Here is a 5,499-nt window from a genome sequence, read left to right on the forward strand (position 1 = left end):
TCTTTGAGGACGTCGTCAACCCGTACATGAACGAGTTGAAGATGCACCCCAAGGAATTGCTGCTCGTAGATGGGGAGTTGCAGATCAAAGATGTTCAGGGGCCTAAAGGAGAAGGAAGCTTGGAAGACAGGATGGAGAAGCTAGAACAAGAGGTCTTCAACTACAAGAAGATGGCTGAGCGTGAGGTGGATATCTTCCACAAGATTGTGTCTGAACTTATTGATAGACACAAGAAGGAGACTGCAAAGCTGTGGGATGACATCCTCTCGCTTCATGACACCACCAACCAACTCCAAGCTCAACTCTATGACATTCAGAATCAAAACTGTGAGTATGAAAACATGTTTAAACGCATAAGCTATGCTGCTAGTTTCAGGATTCCCGAGACCAAGATGTCATTTGTTGATGGAGAGCCTCTTCCTTGGAAGTCTGATGATGGGAATTCATCACCACCATCGCCGAAGGAGTAATTCGTCATCGGTATTGGCATCCCCTTGGTTTGTTCCAAGCTTGGGGGAGTGCCGCGGTATCACATCATCACTATCTTTTACTTTTTACTATCAAGTAGTGTCATATCATGAGTAGGGAAGTTATCATATAAGATGGGTTGCAGTGTGGAAGTATCTCTCCTTTAGTTGGTTGTCTATGTATCCCTTGGTGTGAGTTATCGTTATGGAATATTAATGAGAAGTCTTATCATTTACATATTGCACATCTTATTTTAGTTTGCAATCCTTATTATATGATTGATCTTGTTATTAGTATTGGTATCACTTTGGGAGCACTGAATAAATCTATTTGGTTTTGGCAAACTTAGCATTGGTCAATAGCAACAAAACTTTGAGGTTTAAGTAGAAAAGAGAAATACATGTAGTTGTTTCATTATCTTTCTTTCTTGTTAGCTCATAGCTCATTATTCTGAAGTTAAAATTGTTGGTGCTTACAAGGAAGCTGCATAATTGTTTCTATCACATGTATATTTGTTTGTTTCCCTCGACTCTTATGCTTGCTAATTAACCTTGCTAGCCAAAGACCTGTACTGAGAGGGAATACTTCTCGTGCATCCAAACCTTAACCCAAAACATATGTCATTTGTGTCCACCATAACTACCTACTACATGGTATTTCCTGCCATTCCAAGTAAATACTTCGTGTGCTACCTTTAAAACAATTCAAAATTTATTACCTCTCTTTTGTGTCAATGTTTTATAGCTCATGAGGAAGTATGTGGTGTTTTATCTTTCAATCTTGTTGGGCAACTTTCACCAATGGACTAGTGGCTTCATCCACTTATCCAGTAATTTTGCAAAAAGAGCTGGCAATGGGATTCTCAGTCCCAAATTAATTAACCTAAATAGACACTCCTCCATGGTATGTGATTGATGGACGGCACCCGAAGGATTCGGTTAGCCATGGCTTGTGTAAGCAAAGGTTGGGGGGAGTGTCATCATAATAAAACTAAAATAAAAAGGCACTCCTTCATGGTATGAGATTGTTGGCAGGCACCCGAGGATTCGGTTAGCCATGGTTTGTGAAAGAAAGGTTGGAAGGAGTGCTAACCAAAAATAAACTTTATGGGGGCCGCTCTTCGAGAGTTTGTCTGGCAAGGGGGTTAGAGAACCCGCTACCATTTGTTGACAACAACAAACACCTCTCAAACTGTTACTTTTACTTTCTTTATATATTTCAAAACTGAAAAAGCTCTAGCACATGATTTAATCCATGCTTCCCTCTGCGAAGGGCCTGTCTTTTACTTTATGTTGAGTCGGTAAACCTATTTCCCTCCATCTTAAGCAAGCATTTGAGTTGTTGTGATCAAACCATCTATATTGTGATCTATTTCATCATGTCTTTTATTCTTCCTTGTTTAGTACAAGTTTTATCTGAATGAATATAGCTTTGAAAGTTATCAATGATTATGCGGAGATTATTATGATTGAGTATACAAGTTGTGACATATAAACTTTAATATGAGAGCGATGCTCGATAGATAAGTATAACCTGTTAATTGTTCTCTGACCAAGAACGAAGTTTGCCATTACCAATTATGATTTCTTATGCACCTTTATTTGTGATTACCTTATACTTGTTTCAAGTTGAATTATATGAGGAAGTTGTTTACTAAAATGTCTTGTGTGAATGAATATGAAGCTTCTTGTCCGTATTTTATTTATCGACTCTTCACTCCATAAACATGCGGTCCTGTTTACCGAGTTCAGTTTCGCTTGGGGACAAGCGAAGTCTAAGCTTGGGGGAGTTGATACGTCCAATTTGCATCACTATTTTATATCATAATTTGCTGTTATTCATTGATATATTTCATATTTGGAGATGATACTTATGTTATTTCATCTATTTTGCATGATTCATGATTATTGGAGGATCGCGCACCGGAGTCAGGATTCTGCTGGAAAAAGCGCCGTCAGAATGCAATATTTCGGAAGATCAATAGTCGACGGAAATTATATGAAAAATCCTATTTTTCCAGAAGACGAAGGGAGCCAGAAGGGGGAGCCGAGGGGACCCGAGGTGGGCCCACCCCATAGGCCGGCGCGGCCCAAGGCCTGGCCGCGCCGTCCTGTGAGGAGGGGGGCCACAGCCCCCTCTCGCCTCTTTTTCTTCGCGTACGCCTTCGTCCCGAAAACCTAAGCCCCAGGGAAATAGTCGCGGAGCGTCACAGCCGCCTCTGCGCGGCGGAGAACACCAGAGAGAAAAGAGCTCTCCGGCAGGCTGAGATCCGCCGGGGAAATTCCCTCCCGGAGGGGGAAATCGACACCATCGTCACCGTCATCGAGCTGGACATCATCTCCATCACCATCATCATCATCTTCATCATCATCACCGCCATCTCCACCGCTGCACATCGTCACCGCTGTAGCAATTTGGGTTTGATCTTGATTGTTTGATAGGGGAAACTCTCCCGGTGTTGATTTCTACTTGTTATTGATGCTATTGAGTGAAACCGTTGAACCAAGGTTTATGTTCAGATTGTTATTCATCATCATATCACCTCTGATCATGTTCCATATGATGTCTTGTGAGTAGTTCGTTTAGTTCTTGAGGACATGGGTGAAGTCTAAATGTTAGTAGTGAAGTATGGTTGAGTAATATTCAATGTTATGATATTTAAGTTGTGGTGTTATTCTTCTAGTGGTGTCGTGTGAACGTCAACTACACGATACTTCACCTTTATGGGCCTAGGGGAATGCATCTTGTACTCGTTTGCCAATTGCGGGGTTGCCGGAGTGACAGAAACCTGAGCCCCCGTTGGTATATCGATGCAGGAGGGATAGCAGGATCTCAGAGTTTAAGGCTGTGGTTAGATTTATCTTAATTACTTTATTGTAGTTGCTGATGCTTGCAAGGGGTATAATCACAAGTATGTATTAGTCCTAGGAAGGGCGGTACATTAGCATAGGTTCACCCACACAACACTTATCAAAACAATGAAGATTAATTAGCCGTATGTAGCGAAAGCACTAGACTAAAATCCCGTGTGTCCTCGAGAACGTTTGGTCATTATAAGTAAACAAACCGGCTTGTCCTTTGTGCTAAAAAGGATTGGGCCACTCGCTGCAATTGTTACTCTCGCACTTTACTTACTCGTACTTTATTCATCTGTTACATCAAACCCCCCTGAATACTTGTATGTGAGCATTTACAGTGAATCCTTCATCGAAACTGCTTGTCAACACCTTCTGCTCCTCGTTGGGATCGACATTCTTACTTATCGAAGATACTACGTTACACCCCCTATACTTGTGGGTCATCAGGGGGGTAAGTGCAAAATTTCCAGGATCATCTCCTTCCTCCGTTCGAGCAAGCAGTTCGCTGGCAGCAGCTGCGAGCTCGACCGTGCGGAGATGCTCGCTGCCGTCCCCCGGCGGCCATAAATAGTCGCGTCGTCGCCGCCGAGGAGCCCTAGCCCTAATTTCCCATCTCCCTCTCTCCCCGCGCCTCTTTCTGTGCTAGGGCCGAAACCCTAGCCGACCATAGCCGGCCACCCCCGTCGATTCCGGCCTCCCCGAGCTCCGGTGAGCGTCCCAGTAGCTCTGCCTCGATGCCAGACTCCTCCCCGCCAATGAGCGCTAGCCGGGAGGGCTCCAATCGACAGAATCGACCGCTCCTTCCCTGCCTTCGGCCGACATCGTCATCGTCGAGTTCGTCGCCGTCAAGCCTCCCCCGAGCCCACCGTCACCTCCATCGGCATCAGGGTGAGCAGGCCAATCTCCCGGTGTCCTCGCCTCGCCCCCTAACCCGCCCTAGCGCCGCCTCCACGAGCACCCGGCCCCGGCCGCCGCAGCACCTCGCCGGAGGCCCTCCTCCGGCAAGCAATCCACGGGCGCGCCGCCTCCTTTAGGTCGCCCACTGATGTCTACGCACGCTTCTATTCCTGTAGACAGTGTTGGGCCTCCAAGAGCAGAGGTTTGTAGAACAGCAGCAAGTTTCCCTTAAGTGGTTCACCCAAGGTTTATCGAACTCAGGGAGGAAGAGGTCAAAGATATCCCTCTCAAGCAACCCTGCAATCACGATACAAGAAGTCTCTTGTGTCCCCAACACACCTAATACACTTGTCAGATGTATAGGTGCACTAGTTCAGCGAAGAGATAGTGAAATACAAGTAATATGGATGTATATGAGTAGTAGCAACGGCGCCAGAAAATAGCTTGGTTGCGTGCAGTTGGTGGTGGTAATATTGCAGGAAGTAAAGATGCAGTAAGACAGTAAATAAGCGATGATTGCAGTATTTGGAAACAAGGCCTAGGGATCATACTTTCACTAGTGGACACTCTCAACATTGATCACATAAATAAATAAGTTCTCTTCTCTTATGCTACTTCTACACTCTCTTGTTGGATGACAAACACCATTCAATGTGTAGGGCTACAAGAGCACCTCAATGCCGGAGTTAACAAGCTCCACAACATTCGATGTTCATATTTAAGTAACCTTAGAGTGCATGATAGACCATTGTAATTATACCGAGTACTAACATAGCATGCACACTGTCACCTTCAGACTATGAAAGGGGGAATAGATCGCATCAATACTATCATAGTAATAATTAACTCCATAATCTACAAGAGATCACAATCATAACCTATGCCAAGTACTACATGATGCACACTATCACCGTTACATCATGTAGGAGGAATAGAGTACCTTAATAACATCACTAGAGTAGCACATAGATTGATAGTGATACAAAACTCATCATATGAATCTCAATCATGTAAGACAGCTCATGAGATCATTGTATTGAAGTACATGGGAGAGAGATTAACCACATAGCTACCGGTACAGCCCTTAGCCTCGAGGGAGAACTACTCCCTCCTCATCATGGAAGCAGCGATGGTGATGAAGATGGCGGTGGTGTTGATGGAGATGCCTTCCGGGGGCACTTCCCCGTCCCGGCGGCGTGCCGGAACAGAGACTTCTGTCCCCCGAATCTTGGCTTCGCGATGGCGGAGGCTCTGGAAGGTTTCTCGTACCGTGGCT

Source organism: Lolium perenne, chromosome 4 (assembly GCF_019359855.2).
Source record: "Lolium perenne isolate Kyuss_39 chromosome 4, Kyuss_2.0, whole genome shotgun sequence".
In the NCBI taxonomy this organism is placed as follows: Eukaryota; Viridiplantae; Streptophyta; class Magnoliopsida; order Poales; family Poaceae; genus Lolium; species Lolium perenne.